The sequence below is a fragment of the Chiloscyllium punctatum genome, chromosome 33, assembly GCF_047496795.1.
Source record: "Chiloscyllium punctatum isolate Juve2018m chromosome 33, sChiPun1.3, whole genome shotgun sequence".
Taxonomy (NCBI): Eukaryota; Metazoa; Chordata; class Chondrichthyes; order Orectolobiformes; family Hemiscylliidae; genus Chiloscyllium; species Chiloscyllium punctatum.
Genome location: NC_092771.1, coordinates 19,414,503 through 19,436,063, shown reverse-complemented (window position 1 = coordinate 19,436,063; position 21,561 = coordinate 19,414,503). Strand labels below are relative to the sequence as shown.

Here is a 21,561-nt window from a genome sequence, read left to right as displayed (position 1 = left end):
GCAGTGGAGGTCAAGCCATTGAGTGTATTTAAGACTGAGATAGATAGCTTCTTGATTAGTAAGGGGATCAAGAGTTATAGGAAGAAGGAGGAGTGGGGTTTGGGATGGACCAACCCACCAAATCTCAATCTATCCATGTCCAATGCGCCCGACACATGCATGTAAGAGCACCTGAGCATTTGTAGGAGCATGCAGAAAAGAAAATGGATTAATACTTGAAATACTAGTGTAGCTATCATGAGACAGCAGAGGAGAAGGTAAATGGACAGTACCTTTCAGAGAACTGATCACCCCCTCCCTGTAAAATGTCATGATTCTTATAAGGTGGAATGAGACATCCAATCTCAAAGATCAGCTTGGCTGTTCAGTGACCATTTGACAATGCTCCCGATTTTAATTTGCTCATTACAGTTGACTTGTGGATTGATGTGGTTTCTGAATCAACCAGCTAGCTTTAAGCCTGGCCAGAAGGACTTGTACGGTGCAGTGGTAGTGTCCAAACCTCTGAGCGAGGGGATACAAGTTCAAGTCCCACCTGCTCCAGGACTGTTGTTTCTTTTTTTAAAAAAACAAAAGTCTACATATTGTAAGCCTGAGAACTGAAAATCTGCCACTGTGTACCTGTCACACTCCCTCAGGTCACCCATTCACTTTGTGGTTGGTGGAAACTCACCATATTCACTGATATGATCGGTCATTGCACACGGGGTGAATTCACTTCACATGCAATGATCTATTCTGTTTCTGGAACATATACAACAGCTTCTTGGTAGAGGTGGATCTATCTCGTGCTTGTCACTGCTTCAGGCCATTGCCACAGGCCATTATTACTGTGGGTGAAACTTGTTACTCAACCAGTTGGGAGTCTTTCACAAGACAGTGTTCATTTTTATTTTGGTCTCACTCCACAACAGGGCATGTTATGAGCTCTGGACAATGCCTGGAAGGCAGGTATCAGGTTTATTATGTAGCATCAACACACTTGTTTAGAACTTTGTTTTCTGCTCTGATCAAAGTTTTATGGTGCCTGGAAAACTTCTGAGTTTTAAATAATATTTTATTCTTAACTTGGGTTGAGTGCCATATGTTTGCAAGGACAACACTGAAGTCATCATCCTCCAACAGTAATAGAGAGAACGAGGATGATCTCTTGACTAAGTCCATGGTCTCCAGTACATGGCAACATTGCTTAATGCAGGTAAAGTTAAAAGCCACACAACACCAGGTTTATTTGGAAGTTGATGAAGGAGCAGTGCTTTGAAAGCTAGTGCTTCCAAATAAATCTGTCGGACTATAACCTGTGTGATTTTTAACTTTTGTCCACCCCAATCCAACCCAACACTGGCACCTCCAGTTAAATCAAGTAAATTCATTATAGAGGTTCATAGGACTGCTCTTTCATTACAGAGAGACGATTGCTGGTATGGTTAACCTGAGGGTCACTGTGCCTCAGGCAAGGGAAGACCTTCATGACAATTTCACTAGTACAGGAAGTGAACCTGTGCTGTTAATCATAGGATCAGTGTGGAAACAGGCCATTTGACCCATCACATCCACAGTGACTGTCTGCAGAGTTTCGCACCCAGCCTCACCTCTCTCTATCCCTGTAACCCTGCATTTAGCATGGCCAATCCACCTGACCTGTACATCTCTGGTCTGTGGGAAGAAACACATACAGAGAACTTGCAAACTCCTTACAGGCAGTCACCTGAGGCTGGAATTGAACCTGCGTCCCTAGCACTATGAGGCAGCAGTGCTAACCACTGAGCCACTGTGCTGCTCGATATCATCCTACTTTGCAAATCAGACATCAAGCCAACTTTTAAGGCCCAGATCTTAGTGGTTGAGCTGCCTTAGCTGCCATACCATTCCAAAGCCCTTGGATAGAAAGGGAGGATTAAACCAGACTCTGGAGAGTTGTGTGGAATTTAGCCTCAAGATGTTGAGGCAGAAATTGTTACTTCAGTCTTGAAGACTAGATAAGGAAGGTGGACAAAAGCAAAATGGGAGGCGGAATGTTGGAACAGTGTGTTTGGAAGATAAATACAGGCATGGACTAATTGGGTCAAATGAAAGGAAAATATGCATTTGTATGGTGCCCTTTTAATGGCCAATGGTCATCCCAAAATGATTTAAAGCCAACCGATTTCTTTTGAAGAGCAGTTGCTGTTGTTTTTGCATACCAATGTTGTTCTCCCACCCCAGCTCCCCTGCTACATCTTGTCTTAGTCCCTTTGACTGCATCTTGGAGTGTGGGACCGTGTTCAAATTATGACTGAAATCAGTCAGTGAGCAATAGTCTCTGTATTCAGCAATCACAGCACAAGTTCAAGCTGACCATAGAATCCTGAAATACGGTTCTTACAAGAGTCCCTTTATACACAGTTCTTACATACATTAAAATCTCATTAATATAGTGTAACTTTTTTAAAAACTATAGTACACAAAGGTTTGCAGAGCTTCTGAACTGGGAGACAGAAGGTGGGTTAAAATGTACTAAATGCTAGCTGCTACTTTGGATGGGATGTCTGTCTGGTCTGCTTGCATAATTAGGAAGTGTCTTTGAAATTAGTAAATGTTAGTAAAAATACTAAACAGACAGGCAGGAGGCTGGAAGAACACAGCAGGCCAGGCAGCATCAGGAGGTGGAGAAGTTGATGTTTCAGGTGTAACCCTTCTTCGTTAGGCCTTTCTGCTCTAAATAAGTTAGAAATTGTAATACAAGATTAAAGGATATTAAACTGATTTCTGCAGCTGTGAGGTGAGATTTATTTACTATTTGCTGGTATGAGTTTCATTCATTCATGCAATTTCATGCCAGCACTGTTTTGTCCGTTAATTTCTTAAAGGGATAATGGCCCGTTTAAAAGGTATTTCACAGGTACTTAATCAGGATTGTGGTGCTGGAAAAGCACAACAGGTCAGGCAGCATCCGAGAAGCAGGAAAATGTACATTTCGGGCAAAAGCCCTTCATCAGAAAACGTTTGCTTTTGCCCAAAACATCGATTCTCCTGCTCCTCAGGTGCTGCCTGACCTGCTGTGCTTTTCCAGCATCACAGTCTCTCCAGCATCTGCAGTCCTCACTTTTGCCGAGATACGTAATCGGTTCAGGTGCAGGAGATGGTGAGTAAGGGCTGATTAATATTGTAATGTTTCATGGAGACTTGATGGGGATGGTATTGTTCCGTATGCAGATAAGGTGTGGAAATGGGTTTGAAAGGGTTGCTTTTAAATTTGGATATTACAGAATTGCGGCTTGATGAAAGAATGTATGAACCCCTGTGTCATAACCAATAATAGGTTAGTAAAGGGTTATGAATAAACAAATGGGAACCAGGTCTTAATGAATATAGCAAGCTGGAGAGTGAGTTAATAAAGATAGCCTAAAATACAATGTGTCACAAGAGTAGCCAAGACAGAGGCCAGCCATTCAGTTCAGAGACAGACCTTCCCTGCAGATACACCTCCAGGGGGTGCTCTTTGTGTGGAGACTGTGGTGCTGGAAAAGCACAGCAGGTCAGGCAGCACCCGAGGAGCAGGAAAGTCAGCATTTTGGGCAAAAGCCCTTCATCAGCTCTTTGTGTGGCCCACCACAAGAAACCCTACCTGCCTAATCACGGCATGCCTGAATGGAGGTTGTCGAGAAGGTGGGTGATGGTGGGATCTTCCAAAGCGTCTGGCCACTGCCGCAAGAAGCCCGTTGGACGTGCAGCAAAAGTAAGGGGAATGTATCTTGAAGGTGCCATCTTTGTGCATGAAGAATTAACATGCGCTGTATGTTCTCCCTTGCCTGAGCGATATCAGCACGTGGTTTTACCCATTGTAACTTCTGGGTCCAACATACAACCCATATTGTTTCTGGGCTGCATTCTGTTGCTGTCATCGTGGGCTCCATACAACAACAGCTGGCTGCGGGGGAATGAAATATCTGCTGTTCCCTCAAGGTTCCCCTCCCTTCAGGGAGGTTTTTGAATTGCATTTCTGTTTCTTTCTCTCAGGGTACCACCAGGGTGAACACTCCCTCATCACTCACTCTGCCATAGCTTGCAGTAGAGGTGGAGCAGAACTCTCTGTACCTCCTGGACTAGCCTCTTCAAGGTCTCAGATCGTCGGAGGATACCTGCCACAATCATTACAGGTACACTGAGCAGACTGTCAGCACCTCAGCTGGCAATGTCAGGATTGCACAGACCATAGTGGGTGTAGGCAAAAACTCCTCTCACTTTGCTTTTCCCCCTCCTGCCCCCGCTCCCCCCCCACCCATGCAACCTCACTCAATGCAACAAGTTCCTGTTGAACACTTCCACATGCCCTGACCCTGACCACTTTCCTTCCTCAAAGACTGCTTGCTCCCATTGTAGTCGTTGATGCACCCACCTCTCCCCCCCGACTTCTCAGTCATTCTTGCTGCTGGTGCCCATCCTTTCAATGGATGTGGAGCGAGAAACTGTTTCAATAAACGTACATTCAAGAGTTGCAAATGCATAGAAAAAACAAATCTGCCACCAGATCAGGCAAGGCCAGTCTGGCCCCTACATCGTAGCAAATTTAATCTTAATCTCTCATCACAAATCAAGACATTGCCGTAATGGGGTCATTAATTGCCCTGCCTGTCATGTTTCCCCATTCATGGAGGCTACATTTCATTTCGCCCATTGGACCAAATAGTCTCCATCTATAATGAAACAATATCAGTGAATGCACTCAATATGACCTGCAGAGTAGATGAGTAATAGCTTCTTTCATTGCTTCTCTCCCAGCTTATCCCTAAACATCCAACATTGATGTATAACTGTCTACATCCCTACTTGGTAAGCCAGAAAATCCCTTGAGTTTTTAATCCACCTAAAGGTCAGTGTAACCCACAGTACTTGAATTCCAAAGTAATGTATGATTCTGTTTTGAGATGTTAAGCAAAATATGCTATCAATCAATTTATGAACAAAAACTATTGAACGGAAGTTGTTCAAGGATTGACTAAGACACATATAAGGGAGGCCAGATCAACCATAATGATGTCTTTGAAACTTGCAGATGTTCTTTGGAAGTCATAGAGAAGGTATTAAGGGCATCTTCAACATTGCAGACCTGGTCGTAGATTGACTGACCTATTAACCATTTCCAATCTGTAGTCCTCAAAGATCTCTACATCCATCCCTCTCTGACCTCTTGCGGACCCTTCGTCTTTGCCCCTTCATCATTGATGAACATGCCTTCAGCTGTATGTGGTCTAGGCTTTGGAATTCCCTCCTAAACTACTCTACCTCCCTTTGCATTAATCCCCTTCAAATGTTCTTCTTTGATCAATATCTCCTGATGCAACAGGGTCAGATTTTGTTTGATTGTCCATCCTGTGAAGTACCTTGTACGGCTTTATCAAGTTAAAGATACACTTTCTTTAACTTGTTTCTTCATAGAATGGGGCATTTCTAGCAAGGCCAGTATTTATCTCCCATCCCTAATGGACTGCACCTTGACTAACTTGCTAGACCATTTTGGTGGTGCAGTTAAAAAAAATTACATTACCATTGGTCAGGAGTCACATGTAGGTCATACCAGCTAAATGTGGCAGATTTCCTTCCATTAAGGGACATTAGTAAAGCAGCACAAGTTTTTATGACAATCAAAGATTGCTTCGTGGTCATGATTACTGAAGCTAACTTTCAGTTCCACAATTTAATAATTGGATCTTTATATTCCTTCTGATACCATGGCGAGATTTTGAACCTGTATCTCCAAAGCATCATTTGATTACCATTCATGATATCGTTATTATTATATCACCATCTCTGATTCAAGTGGAACCTTTCAAAATGTTAAGTTGTTGCTTTGGAGTTAAAGAAGTGCTTTTTTGAACATAGTGTAGTAATATGACCAACGTTGGCCAATCCGTACCTGCTCTGCCAATTAAGAAAATCATGGGTGATCCTATTGTGGCCTCAAATCCATATCTCTGCCTATACCCAATATCCTTCAACTCTCCGGTTACTCAAGAATTTATCCACCCGCCTTCATTTTTTTTCCTCTTCATTCATAGGATATGGCCGTCTCAGACTAGGTCAACATTTACATATCATCTCTAATTGCCCAGAAGGGACTTTAGGAGTCAACCACATTCAGTGACATACCCACACTACTCTCTGAGAAAGAGAATTCCAAAAACTCATGACCCTGAGGGAAAATTTCTCATCATCTCCACCCTAAATCCTAATATATAAACTGTGACCTCTGGTTCTTGTCTCTTCCACAAGAATATTCACCCCATCTCGTGTCCTCAGGATCTCACATGTTTCAATAAGGTCACCTCCCATTCTTCTAGGCTCCAATGGGCATAGGCCAGCCTTTCTGATTGTTCCTTGATGATAACCTCCACAGCCATGGGCAGCATGATAGCTCAGTGGTTAGCTCTGCTGCCTCACAGCATCAGGGACCTGGATTTGATTCCAGTCAGGTGACTAAAAGGTAAAAACAATGACTGCAGATGCTGGAAACCAGATTCTGGATTCGTGGTGCTGGAAGAGCACAGCAGTTCAGGCAGTATCCAAGAAGCTACTTGGATGCTGCCTGAACTGCTGTGCTCTTCCAGCACCACTAATCCAGAATCCAGTCAGGTGACTGTCCTTGTGGAGTTTGTACATTCTCCCCATGTCTGCCCAGGTTTCCTCCAGGTACTCTGGTTAACTCCCACAGTCCAAAGATGAGCAGGTTAGGTGAATTGGCCATGCTAAATTGCCCACAGTGTTCAGAGATGTGTAAGGTTAGGTGCATTAGTCAAGGGAAATGTAAAGTAACAGGGCAGGGGAATGGGTCTGGGTGGGATACTCTTTGGTATGGACTTGTGGGGCCAAATGGTCTGCTTCCACACTGTAGGGATTCTATGATTTCTCTGAACCCAAGAAATGTGTGCAGCCAGTGAATTTCTGCTTGTTGATTTCATTAGATTAAGACTTCCAAGCCCTGCATTGTGATTTCCAGAGAAATACCTACTTCTTGGAAAGTCTCTATTGCAGATCATCTCCTCCAGTGATTTATGAGCACATTGGGAAAGCTTGTCTTTCCATTGGTTTCAACCACCCTCCTCAATCTAGTTGTAGGAGGAAGCAAGTTGATTTAAAGCATGTTCCACATTACTGAAGAAGTTGAGATGGTGTGTCCTGGCCAGAAATGAGCAGCTGAGTCACCCCAGAAGGATGTAGTTTTGGGGTCACAATCCAGTGACGACTGGAAGAATCAGGAAAAGTTCATGCCCTAGTGGTTGGACAGTGAGTTGTCAAATTCCCCCAAAAGGCAAAATAAAGAAAATCTTCCATTTGGTAGAAATTAGCAGCTGCTGGGACATCTCACACACAATAAAATCTGACCAACTTCCAGTCAGGTTCTGAGGAAGGGTCACTCGACCCAAAACGTTAACTCTCCACAGATGCTGCCAGACCTGCTGAAATTTTCCAGCAGTTTCTGGTTTTGTTTCTGATTTACAGTGTCCGCAGTTCTTTTGGCTTTTTTTTCCCAGTCAGCTATTATCTGTTCAAATTATAGAATTCAAGTTGACTGTTCAGGCTATAATACAGGTACACATAGCATAGGATGATCGAGAGTTGGGGGGCTGTGAGACTGTCTGAGTGGCCCTTGCTGACAGCTAGCACAGATACAAAGGGCTGAATGCCCTCTATCTGTGCTGTAATCATTATATCATTCCATACTATGTAATAATGAGTCAATAAGAAATTCCAATGTAGGTATATTCTTATCTAAATCTGTTCAAAGGTGTTATTATGCACCTCTAAAGCTGGGGAAACTTGAATCCAGGCTTCCTGACTCAGAAATAGGGATACTACCACTAGACCACAAGAGTCATAAAAGTGTAACTTTTTTTTAGAAAAATCAAACTGGGTAGCACAGTGACACAATGGTTAGCACTGCTACCTCACAACGCCAAGGTCCTGGGTTGAATTCCAGCCTTGAGTGACTGTCTGTGTGGAGTTTGCATGTTGTCCCTGTGTCTGCGTGGGTTTCCCCCACGTGCTCTGGTTTCCTTCCACAAAGATGTGCAGGTCAGGTGGATTGGCCATGGGAAATGCAGGATCATAGGGTAGGGGTGGTGGGTCTGGGTGGAATGCTCTTCAGAGAGTCAGTGAGGACTCAGTGGGTGGAAAATGGCCAGGTTCCACACTGTAGCGATTCTCTGAAAATGGTTGGATGTGTCACAGCATATCTCGGGGACAAGTGAGACTTGAACCTAGAGCCACTTCACTCAGATGTATGGACGCTACCACAGCACCACAAGAGTTGTGGATGTGTAGCTCTCTTTTAATAACAACACACCTGGTTGGACATGTAACAGCACACCTGTCGGACAGGTGGGATTTGAACCTGGACCTCCTAGCTCAGAAATAGGGATGCTACTATTACACCACAAGATATCTAATGACATCATCCCACTATAATCTCGGTTAAATTAATGGCCTATATGCTGTGAAAAAGATGCTGAATAACGATGGAGGTCTTCCTCAGATATTGCCGAACCTGAAGAAATGGAAAGACAAGGGAGAAGGTTAGGGAGTTTTAAAGATCTATTCAAACAGCACAGGTTACGGGGTAATGTAAAAGTGTCGTAGTTATTTAGTCCATGGTCTATATTAATATTTTCAGAGAGAACTCTTTGTTCTGTGGAGATTACATTTGCAGTTATGGGGCCATTATAATGCTGGACTTGAGAAATTGGGTTAAGATCACCTCAAATAGTCACGATCTGGAGGAGCTGGAAGTTGGACTGGGGTGAACAAAGTTAAAAAATCACACAAAACCAGGTTATAGTCCAACAGGTTATTTGGAAGCTTTCAGAGCACTGCTCCTTTGTCAGGTCAAATAGTTACAGTTCAAAGGGCTCTGTGTGTACCAGCAAGGCCAGAATTAGGAGGGTGAAAGCTAGAAAAACAGCAAGAGGCCTTCTCTGTGATGGGAGACTGTAGATGGTGAGTCTGAGGAGGATATCCTCAACGTCATTCGACATTTCAATTATCATCAAACCTCAGAGTCGAAAGGTTTGGTAGCCTGAAGTTTATTAACCTAAAAAGAAAAGCAGACATCTGTTGTCCAAGAGATGAGTAACTCAGGGTGGAGCCTTGGTTGAATTTTGACAAGTTGTCGCAGAATCACTGAGTTCTTACTATACAAAAGGAGGCCATTCAGCCCTATGTGTCTGAACTTGCACTTTGAATAAACACTGTTTAATGCCATTACTTCTGTTTTCTCCCAGTAATCCTGAATATTCTTACAATTTAAATGATCATCTAATATCCTCTTGAATACCTCAACTGAATCTGACTCCATTCCAATTCCAGGCAGTGCAACCTAACTGTTTCCTGGCTCAAAAACTGTGTCCGTGCCCTCTCATTCTCATCCCTTTTATGACAAGGAATAGCCTCTCACTGTCTAAACTTTCATGATTTTAGAGCTTTTATCAAATCTCCTCATAATTTTCTTCTCTCCAAAAATAACAGTCCATATGTAGAATCCCTAAGGTGCAGCAAGAGGCCATTCATCCCATCCAGTTTGTACCAACCGCTCCAAACAGCATCCCACCTAGACCCACTTCTGCAACTTCACAAAAAATCATAGCTAACAAGATAATTTAGCATGGCCAAACTACCTAACATGTGCTGTTGATTATATAATCAGTGTGGAAGTAGGCCATTTGGCCCATCACATCCACAATAACAGTCCAAAGAGCATCCCACTCTGCCCCACCCTCTCTATCCCTGTAACCCCGCAGTTAGCACAGCCAATTCACCTAACCTGCACATCTTTGGACTGTGGAAGGAAACCAGAGCACCCAGCAGAAACAGGAAGAACGTGCAAACTCCATGCAAACACTCACCCGAAGCTGGAATCAAACCCAGGTCCTTGGCCCTGTGAGGCAGCAGGGCTAACCACTGAGCCACCCATGCCCAATCTATTTGCATAGCTGTGGTTTCTTATCCCTGGGACCATTCTTGTAAACTTCTGCTGCACTCTCTCCAATGTATTCATATCCTTCCTGAAGTCTGTAGCCCTCAAAAGGTTAGATTTTTAAGCCTGAGGTTTATTAACCTAAAAATCTATCAGACATCTATTGCCACAGAAATGAGTAATTCAGGGTAAAGCCTTGGTTGAATTTTGGCAGTTTTGTATGTAATATTCCAGCTGAGGTCGAACCAGTGTCTTACACAAGTTGGCATAACCTGCTTGCCCGTTTAGCCTATACCCTATTCATTAAGTCTAGAATATTGTATGCTTTGCTAATTGCTCAGTCAACCTGTCCCTTTAATGACTTATCAGCTGGGTCTCTGCACTCCTGCACACAGTATAGATTAGCACTGTTTACAAAAGCCCAACAACATCTCTTCTTCCTCAGGCAGCTGAGAAAATTTGGTATGATGGCGAATGCCCTTGCCAACTTGTATAGGTGTGCCATCGAGAGCATTCTGTCTGGCTGTATCACTACCTGGTATGGCAACTGTACCATTCAAGATCGGAGACGGTTACAGAGAGTGGTGAACTCGGCCCGGACGATCACAAAGGCCAACCTCCCATCTCTAGCTTCCATCTACCAGGCCCGATGTCAAGGAAAGGCCGCCAGCATTCTCAAAGCTCCATCACACCCTGGCAATGTTTTTCTACAACCTCTACCATCGGGGAGAAGGTACAGAAGCCTGAACACACACACCAGCCGGTTTCAAAACAGTTTCTACCCTACCATTGTTAGAATATTGAATGGACTCACAAGCTCTTAACATTCGCCTGTACCCATGTTTTTGTTTTTGCCGCCGTTTATCTATTACTTACTTATCTATCCTACTTAACTCTGTGACCTACCTGTATTGCTTGCAAGACAAAGCCTTTCACTGTGCCTCGGTACACATGACAATAAAATAAATTAAACTCAATTCAATTCCTTATTGTATATTGCAACACTATGTTCTTTCAGCCAAAACTTATCCTTCTTCTGCATTCATCATGCAACACATCCTGAGAAACAGTGTGAAATCTTCAAGTTCAGCTTTAAGCCCATAGAACAGTCAGTAGCAGGGAGCAGCTGAAGATTTTAGGAAAATCTCGTGACAATCCTCAGCAAAAGTTGGCATAGTGGTTCACTGCTTAGTACTGCTACCTCACAGCGTCAGGGGCCCAAGTTCGGTCCCACACTCAATCTGTATGGAGTTTGCACATTCTCCCCGTGTCTGCATGGGTTTCCTCTAGGTGCCCAGGATTCCTCCCACTGTCCAATGATGTACAGGTAGGTAGGTTGGCCATGCTAAATTGCCCATTGTACCCTGGAATATGCAGGCTAGGTGAATTAGCCAAGGAAATGCAGGGCTACAGGGATAGGGTAAGGGGAGTTTGTGCCAAATGGGATGATCTTTGGAGGATCAGTGTGGACTTTAATGGGCTAAATAACCTGCTTTCACACTGGGGATTCTATGAAAAAATAATACCTAGTTTCAGATCTGGTAAGAGAGACTATGCAAATGAACAGTTGGCAATGCCATGGAGAAGAAGAATTGTTAATTCTGAAGGAGAGCAGTCATACAGCATGAAAACAGACCCTTTGGTCCAACCCCTCCATGTTGATTAGGTATCCTAATCTGAACTAGACTCATTTATCTGCGTTTGGCCCATTTCCCTCAAATGTTTTCCTGTCTGAATACCTTTTAAACGTTGAAATTGTATCTGCCTCCACCACTTCCTTTGGCAGCTCGTTCCATACACACACCATTCACTGCATGAAAAAATTGCTCCTTAGGACTCTTTTAAATCTTGCCCCTCTCACCCTAAACCCTATGCCCTCTAGTTCTGGGCTCCCTTGCCCTGAGGAAAAGACCTTGGCTATTCACCCAATCCATGCCCCTCATGATTTTATGAACTTCCATAAGGTCCCAGTTTGGTGGTGATTGAATAGAGAGTCTTTATGTAAAGCTTAAAATCCCTGATGGACCAGGAAACTTTAAAATGGAGCAATAATCCAGGCTGGAATGGCGTGTTCAGCAAGCAAAGGAAGAGTGAGAGTAGCTGAGCTAAACGTCAGAGGGGTTTTTGAAAGGGGCAATTGTGTCTGCCTTCACCATACTTTTAGTCAGTGAAAATTATCCAGTCAACACTCAATGAGAACCCAGTCACACATTGGTTACTATGTGAACAAATACCAGTGTTCACTAAAGAATGACGTTGCCTTGGGAGCAAGGGGTCAGCATCCATGTCAACCACTAAGTACGAGCGTGTGAATCTTGGGAGTTTCCTACTTCAGATTTCTCACTGTCTTCCAAGGACAATTGATAATAATTATAGTTTTCACCAGTTGTTATGATAAATACTGTACTTTTCTTAACCTTGTTCTGCTCTGCCCTTGTTAGAAAATGGTTGTGAAGTAAATAATAAAGGGAAATAAAAATCATGAATTTAGCTTTTCTTGACCAAACATAGGAAGGAAAACTGTAACAGTACTGCCTGTGTGTGTGTGTGAGAGAGAGAGAGAGAGAGAAAGAAAGAGAGAGAGAGAGAGAGAGAGAGAGAGAGAAACAGGGAGCCAGAGACTTAAAAGATAACATTGGTCAAATTCCAGAAACCCTGATAAAGAGACAAAGAATAACAGTAGTGCCTTGAATCCCAGACATGATAGATAGGCACCCAAGGACAGCAGAATATCTTTGTGTATTCAAGCACTGGTGTTGGAAAGTTGGGAAAAAAATAAACTGATAAGGTTTCAGACATAGGAAAACAGATGGGGATGAGGGGTCTGGGCTGGCAAGTGATTACACGGCACAGTGTTGTAACTGGACAATTATTACAAGTTGCCAATTTGGTTAAATCCAGTCTCCATGGCTGTGCTGTGTGGAGAAAGTATATAAAAAAAAACTTCCTGAGCAGTAAAACGTGTATTGATAATGGTCCCAGAGCTTTGAGTTGTCCGGCAGACAAACCCTGGTAGAAAACCATTTTGGCGAAGGAAATCATGTGCGTGATGCCGGTGGATGTTTAACCATCCAGGCTAGCCACATGGACACTGAATTACTAACCAGAGTGTAACAGGCAAGACAAGGTGTCTTGCTACTATTGCTCATAGAATGTTGAATCTTGCGGACACTGAATAAAGTACAACCCCTGCCTCTGATATGGATCCATGCAAAATCATTCTCCATTAAGGTCAGTCAAAAGAAAACCCAACAGCAGTTATCTTCATTCATTCACTCTTTCCCAAAGGCCTGTTTCTCCTTCAAGTGCTCGTCCAATTAATTTCAAGGGATACTCAGCTATTTCTCCTATCCTCTTTTCTGAGAATTCAGCCATTGCCTTCCATTGGATTGTGTATGCTTATAGATAAAGTAAGCAATGGTTTGTTTGAGGGTACTATTGAGCCAATAATTTGGATTTGATTCCCACAGCAGCTGAGGTTACTATAAAGGACCATCCTTTGCAACCTTGCCTGAGGCATGGTTACCCTCAAGATAAACCACCCTCAGTTGTCTCCTCCCTAATGAGAAAGTAGCTCATGGTCGCTATTAAATATATATCCAATGAGGCAGTACATTCCAAATTCTAACAACTCATTGAAAAAAATAATTCTCCTTATCACCTCTGGTTCCTTGCCAATCACCTTCAATCTTTGTCCTCTGGTTATGGACTCTTCAACCACTGAAAACATTTTCTCTTTATATACTGTACCTAAATCTTTATATTTCAATACCTTCCAAGATATTACCTTTGTCTCACCCCTTCTGCAAGCAGTAGCCCATACTTCAGGTGGATCAGGCAGGCAATGCAATCATCTGTTACCTCCACCAATAGTCCTACCTCAGACAGAGACATATGAGAGACCACATCTTTTCACATTCTGACCTATAAACTGGAAGGAAAGTCAGGCTTTGCTATACAGCTAAAATATCAGCAGATGTATGCAGCTTGAAAATCAAATGATGCACATTTCAATTGGGACGAGTACAACGATAATCAGGGCTCATTAATCAGCAAGCTATCACAAATGTGTAAATATCCAACTTAAACCATCAAGGTGATCCATTTACAAGGACAAAAATAATTTACACCAGGTTTCATGATTAACAGGAAAATAATTTTATTTATTACAAACAGACTACTTCTTGAGCAAATAAAAGAAAAAGATAAAGGATTACTAATCTATCACTATACAACTTGAACTTTACTCCCTTGAACTATCAATGCACACACACATTCACAAAAAAGACAGACAAAAGGCAGACACATTAGTAGATTAAATGTAGGAAAATATAGACAGGGAAAGCAAAACTTTGTTGATCAAAAGTCCAGAGTGTGAAGTGAAAGATTATTTCTCATAGTTCCTTTTGATTTCAGCAGTGATGGCGCACTGTTGACTGCTGAACGATGTTCAATCTTTGATTTAATAGTTGATCAGGTAGACCTAGGTCTTTATTTGTATTAACATTATTTCTTATAAACTTCTTGCTTTTCATCATAGAATCCCAACTGTGTGGGAACAGGCCATTTGGCCCAACAAATCTACACTAACCCTCCAAAGAATAACCTACCCAGACCCATTCCCCTACCCTATTACTCTACATTTACCCCTGACTCATGCACTCAACCTACATATCCCTAAGCTCTATGGGGCAATTTAGCATGGCCATTTCACCTAACCTGTACCTCTTTGGATTATGGGAGGAAACCGGAGAACCCAGAGGAAACCCACGCAGACACAGGGATAAGGTACAAACTCCACACAGACAGTAGCCTGTGGCTGGAATAAAACCCAGGTCCCTGGTGCTGTGAGGCAGCAATGCTAGCCACTGAGCCACCATGCAGCCCTTTTGTTTGACTTGCACTCACATAAAAATAAGGCAGAGATATTTCCTATTTGTTACCTCTGGACATCCCAAGCTGCCCTCCTCCTACAAGTTTGTAGCAAACTACAGCTTGACCAATCTGAGGGCTGTTGCCAGACAGTTTCTCTTCAATTTAAGAAGTCTCGGAGCCACTCTGCCTTGATAAAGTAACAACCTCACCGGTCTGAAATCACAGTAGTCCCGAAGAGTTAGAATATACAGCAATTGACTTTTAAGTCACTCAATACTCCTAGTATTTCAGCCATATAACAGTATCCAGGTTCCAATCCAGTTTATAATCTAAAATGAAAAAAAAATGGTATTCCTGAACATTCTGAACAGTCATGTTCAGAGTTCAACAATGGAATTAATCACATCCAGGCTTTGAATGCTGATGGTCTGATTCCCCAACTGTTCCAAGCAAGCTAAAATAGACAGTGACTCAAAAAGGGAATTTTGTCAGATTCTTGGGTTTGAATTGTGTATCTTGTGACTGAAGACATCGGAGGCTGAAGGGTGCCTTAGAGAGGTTCACAAAATTATGAGGGGCATGGATAGGGTAAACAGGCAAAGTCTTTTCCCTGGGGTCGGGGAGTCGAGAACTAGAGGCCATAGGTTTAGGGTGAGAGGGGAAGGATGTAAAAGAAACCTTTTTCACACCGAGGGTGGTACGTGTATGGAATGAGCTGCCGGAGGAAGTGGCGGAGACTGGTACAATTACAACATTTAAGAGGCATTTGGATGGGTATATGAATAGGAAGAGTTTGGAGGGATATGGGCCGGGTGCTGGCAGGTGGGACTAGATTGGGTTGGGATATCTGGTCGGCATGGACAGGTTGGACCGAAGGGTCTGTTTCCATGCTGTACTTCTCTATGACTCTATGACTCTAAATGCTTTTCTGGTGAGGCTTCCAGTGTATAGCAGAAAAGGAGCTGTAATAGCCATACAATGTTTATGAGCAGTGCAATTTGCCGTGTCCGTATAGGTTTACCATACACTTTATATAGCAGGCTAAAAATAGTTTAAAAGGATAAAGGTAATTGATGAAAGAACCAGAAGGAAGATGAGGAGCAATGGTTTTACAAAATGATTGTGATCTGCAATGCACTGCCTGAAGTGAAACATTCAAGAGTGACTTTCAAAAGGAAGTTGAATAAGTGTTTGAAAAGGGGAACTTTGCAGTTTTATGAGGAAAGAGCAAAGAACGAGGACCTTTCAAAGTGCGGGCAGAGGCATGATGTGCCAAACGGTTTCTTTCTGGAACATTCTACGATTCAGTGGTTCTGGGCATAGAGAGATACTTTCTTGTCATTCGTTTGGTCTCATCCTCCGGTGTGAGAAAGTTGAATTTATCGCACAGACAATCTCTCCGCACAACACTCTAAGGACTGAAGAATGTACTAATTTTATGACTTTGTGGTCGACTGTGAGTTACTGTCTCCCACTGTGTTTCTCTCCCATTATATTTTAAGTCCAAGGCATTGTGTTTGAAAGTGAAAAAGCAGAAGTGAAACACTTTTTACCTCTTTTAATTGTAACGTCTTCCCACAGCTGTGCTAACCTCAACGTTTGGGATGTTCTAAGCAGAAGAGCTTGTGAAATAGGAGCCAGAATGGAGCAAACAGAACATTGAGACTATTCTGCCATAACTGTAGTTGAGGTAACCTTCTGACTCAGCTCCACCTTCTCTTCTGCTTTCATATCTCTCGTTTTCCGGATGGTCAAAGATTTGTCTGTCTCAGACTTAAATAGATTCAACAATCGAGTGTTCAAAGAGGCTGGGGTGAGAACTCCAAGATTCACAACACTTGGAGAGAAGAGGTTTTTCCCTCTTATCAATGCTGAAGTCCTTCCTCTAGTAACCATGTGCCAGAGCAGCAGAACAGCCCGCTACCCATTATCGAACCCCTTTGGGATTTTGGATGTTTCAATCAGGTCGACTCCAAGTTGAGATTAGACCTCAGACATGATACATCTTCATTCAGCAGTGAATGTATGGACAAGTAGTGGACTGAACAATGACACCATGCACTACTGCCTGGTCCATTTTATAGTTGGACTCCATTGACACTTGGAGGGTGAGATGCCAATGCAGATCATGCTGCTCAATGGATGCTTATCCCTTGGGAGTGTGGGAAGGGTGTGTTTCCATGCTGTATGGCTCTATCACTCTGTGACTCCTGTCATGTATTTAAAGTACCTCTTAAAGGAGAGTTGACTTATTAGTGGTGGTCAGCAGTTGTTTTTTTTTATTCACTCACAGAACAAAGCAGTCACTGGCTGGGCCAGTGTTTATTGTTCATCCCTAATTACCCAGAGGGCAGTTAAGAGTCAACCACATTGCTGCGGGTCTGGAGTCACATGGAGGCCAGACCAGGCAAAGATGGCAGTTTCCTTCCCTAAAGGGTATTAGTGAACCAGATGGGCTTTTCCTCAACAATGGTTGTACAGTCATCATTTGACTTTCAATTGAATTCAAATTCCACCATCTGTCATGGTGGGATTTGAACCCAGGTCTCTAGAATATCATCAGGGTCACTGGATTAATAATCTAGTGATAATACCACTAGGCCATTGCTTATATCTTGACAGAAGCCCAATTTTGTATACTCTCCATGGTGCTTCTGGTGGAAAAAATAAGGCTAGAAAGGGAACTCCTTTTCCCTTCTGATAGGGATCCAGACAGATTAGTTGTGATGTGTGGCATCATAGGAGGAAATTCTTACCAGAGTAGCCAAGTTAAGGATTTGCTCTTTATTTCAATGCATTACTCAGTGAATGAACAGTCCAGGTGACTGTTGGGAATACTGGAGTTTTGCTCTTGTGAGAGAAACAATAGACAAAGTTTTAGAAGTCCATTTTTCAAAACAGCAAGCATTCTGATGTACCAGCAGTCAGTGAAGGTACTGGATTAGTGGTGCTGGAAGAGCACAGCAGTTCAGGCAGCATCCGAGGAGCAATAAAATCGATGTTTCGGGCAAAAACCCTTTGTCAGGAATACAGGCAGAGAGCCTGAAGGGTGGAGAGATAAGTGAGAGGAGGGTGGGGGTGGGGAGAAAGTAGCATAGAGTACAATATGTGAGTGGGGGAGGGGACGAAGGTGATAGGTCGGCGGGAGGAATGGGTGTAGCGGATAGGTGGAAAAGAAGATAGGCAGGTAAGACAAGTCATGGGGACAGTGCTGACCTGGAAGTTTGGAACTAGGGTGGGGTAGGGGAAGGGGAAATAAGGAAATTGTTGAAGTCCACATTGATGCCCTGGGGTTGAAGTGTTCCGAGGCGGAAGATGAGGCGTTCTTCCTCCAGGCATCTGGTGGTGAGGGAGCGGCGGTGAAGGAGGCCCAGGACCTTCATGTTCTCGGCAGAGTGGGAGGGGGAGTTGAAACATTGGGCCACGAGCCGGTGTGGTTGATTGGTGCGGATGTCCCGGAGATGTTCCCTAAAGCGCTCTGCTAGGAGGCGCCCAGTCTCCCCAATGTAGAGGAGACCGCATCGGGAGCAACGGATACAATAAATGATATTGGTGGCTGTGCAGGTAAAACTTTGATGGATGTGGAAGGCTCCTTTAGGGCCTTGGATAGAGGTGAGGGAGGAGGTGTGGCTGCAGGTTTTACAGTTCCTGTGGTGGCAGGGGAAAGTGCCAAGATCGTAGGGTGGGTTGTAGGGGGGGGCGTGGACCTGACCAGGTAGTCACAGAGGGAACGGTCTTTGCGGAAGGTGGAAAGGGGTGGGGAGGGAAATATATCCCTGGTGGTGGCGTCTGTTTGGAGGTGGTGGAAATGTTGGCGGATGATTTGGTTTATGTGAAGGTTGGTAGGGTGGAAGGTGAGCACCAGGGGCGTTCTGTCTTTATTACAGTTGGAGGGGTGGGGTCTGGGGGCGGAGGTGCGGGATGTAGACGAGATGCGTTGGAGGGCATCTTTAATCACGTGGGAAGGGAAATTGCGGTCTCTAAAGAAGGAGGCCATCTGGTGTGTTCTGTGGTGGAACTGGTCCTCCTGGGAACAGATCCGGAACAGGCGGAGGAATTGGGAATACAGGATGGCATTTTTGCAAGAGGTAGGGTGGGAAGAGGTGTCATCCAGGTAGCTATGGGAGTCGGTGGGTTTGTAAAAAATGTCCGTGTCAAGTCGGTCGTCATTAATGGAGATGGAGAGGTCCAGGAAGGGGAGGGAGGGGGTGGCTAAGAAGGTTTTTAGCAGCCTTGCTTTCATTGCCCGGACCTTTGAGTATAAGAGTTGGGAAAATGTGTTGAGGTTGCAAAGGATATTGGTGAAGCCTATTCTGAAGTACTGTGTCACCCTGATATAGGAAGAATATTTTCAAGTTGGAGAGGATTCAGAAAATATTTGCCAGGATGATGCTGGGAACTTGAGTTATAAGGAGAGGCTGGGTAGACTGGTACTGTTTTCACTGGAGCATAGGAGGTTGAGGGGTGACCTTATATAGGTTGATAAAATCATGAGGGGTATAGATAGAGTTATTCACAAGTGTCTTTTTCGTAGAGTGAGGGATTTCAAAACTAGAGGGTATAGTTTTAAGGTGAGAGGAGAAAGATTTTTTAAAAAACTGAGGAACAATTTTTTTACACAGAAAGCGGTTCATGTGTGCAGTGAACTTCTGGAGGAAGTGGATGTGAGTACAGTTACAATGTTTAAAAGATTGTTAGATAACTACATGAATAAGAAACATTTGGATGGATAAGGGTCAAGCCCAGGCTGTGGGACCAGTTTAGTTTGGGATTCTGGTCAGCATGGACTAGTCGGACCTAAGAGTCTGTGTCCGGCTTTATATGAGTTTAAACAATGTAAGACCCTAACTGATATGACTGATTTGTTCCCACAGTGTAACAAGCCACAGAATATATCATCAGCTCGTAGGGTGGGTTTTGAGTCATAACAAAAACCCAACATAACTGCCAGCAATATAAAACTCGCAGTGAATTCCCTGCGTTATTTTTAATAGGTAAGAAACAAAGGTCACTCTGAGGTTAATGTCCAGACAAAAGGGTAGGTAAACAGTTGCATGAAATGGAGAAGTGGTGGTTTTGAATTCTGTACTTTGCAAGAGGAAGGAAAGGTTGGGTGAAAGGATGAGTCAGTGAGGCATTCGCAACAGAATACCAGAAAAATGAAAAATGAGACTATTTTAATTCTACCACATGCAGAAAGTTACTCTGAAAAGAGCACCTATTACCTAAAAAGAGTTTCTGAGGAGAACTGAATGGGCCTCAACATTTCAGACAAACACTGTGCCCACTGTCTGAAGGAATGACTGGAACAGGGGGAGGTGAGCAGTGGTAAGCTGCCATCTTGATCTGCTGCAGTCCATGTTAGACCCACAATGCCATTAAGGAGGGAATTCCAGGATTTTGGCTTCACTAAAGTGATTGCGATATATTTCAAAGTCAGGATGGTGGGTGGCTTGGAGGGGAATTTGCTGGAGGTGTTCCAATGTGCTTGGAAGACTTAGTGGAGGATGGGAACATGGAGGCAATTTTAATCCTGATTAAGCAGTCTATTGTGTTTCTGTGATTGGTCAATATATGTTAACAATCTTGCTGCTGATTGGTCAAGTCAAATGTGCAGAACGAATAACAATCTGTTTCTTGTAGGGTAAGGTACCAAGATAAACAAAAATGCTTTCTTGGGAGCCCATGTGGAATTGGTTGAAGTTGGTTGATGTCCGATGTGTCAATCTGCATGAGATGAGATAAGTTTGGAGCTTGAGATATAGACACACAAAAGGTAAGAGCAGGGGTGGCACATTAAACTCTTTGAGACTGCTCCACCATTCCGTATAATTACAGGTGATTATAGAACTCAGACCCACTTTCTCCCTTAGTCTTTGAGTCCTTTAGCCCTAAGAACTGTATCTAACTCCTTCTTGATAACATTTCAAGTCTGATCCGATTCTTCTTTAGAGCTTGGTTTTTCAGAAATGAATCACAATGAGTCATTTAAAGATCTACAGCACTTTTGTTAGAGATAATGAAAGTTGAACCAAGTCAGCCAGAATCTAAGAGAATGGTGGAAAAGTTTTGTGTGCCTCCAAAGATGACAATATGGACACATATTTGAACAAACACATTAACTTTACATTTTACTGCATTAGTCCGACCTTCCCAAGACAGCAACAAAGAGCACACTTACATTGATTTGATCTAATTTATTGTAGATACATATTCATGTTGCCAGGGTTGAAGGATTTGAGCTAAGGGAGAGGCTGAACAGGCTAGGGCTGTTTTCCCTGGAGCATCGGAGGCTGAGGGGTGACCTTATAGAGGTTTACAAAATTATGAGGGGCATGGATAGGATAAGTAGACAAAGCCCTTTCCCTGGGGTGGGGGAGTCCAGAACTAGAGGGCATAGGTTAAGGGTGAAAGGGGAAAAATATAAGAGACCTAAGGGGCAACCTTTTCACGCAGAGGGTGGTATGTGTATGGAATGAGCTGCCAGAGGAAGTGGTGGAGGCTAGTACAATTGCAGCATTTAAAAGGCATCTGGATGGGTATATGAATAGGAAGAGTTTGGAGGGATATAGGCCGGGTGCTGGCAGGTGGGACTCGATTGAGTTGGGATATCTGGATGGCATGGACGGGTTGGACCGAAGGGTCTGTTTCCATGCTGTATATCTCTATGACTCTACCTAAGTATAGTGAAAAGCTTTGTTTTGTGAGCAGTCCAGGCAGATCAGAACAAACAACAA

General features: G+C 43.4%; 1 long non-coding RNA gene across 1 annotated transcript in view; it reads left to right on the top strand.

The window, feature by feature from the left end:
* Positions 1 to 16,101: 16,101 nt before the first annotated feature.
* Positions 16,102 to 21,561, top strand: part of LOC140458592 (uncharacterized) — a 78,500-nt gene continuing 73,040 nt past the window's right edge. The window contains exons 1-2 of the long non-coding RNA XR_011953595.1: positions 16,102 to 16,280; positions 16,406 to 16,514. This is a non-coding gene — a long non-coding RNA (uncharacterized lncRNA). The remainder of the gene's footprint in view (positions 16,281 to 16,405; positions 16,515 to 21,561) is intronic.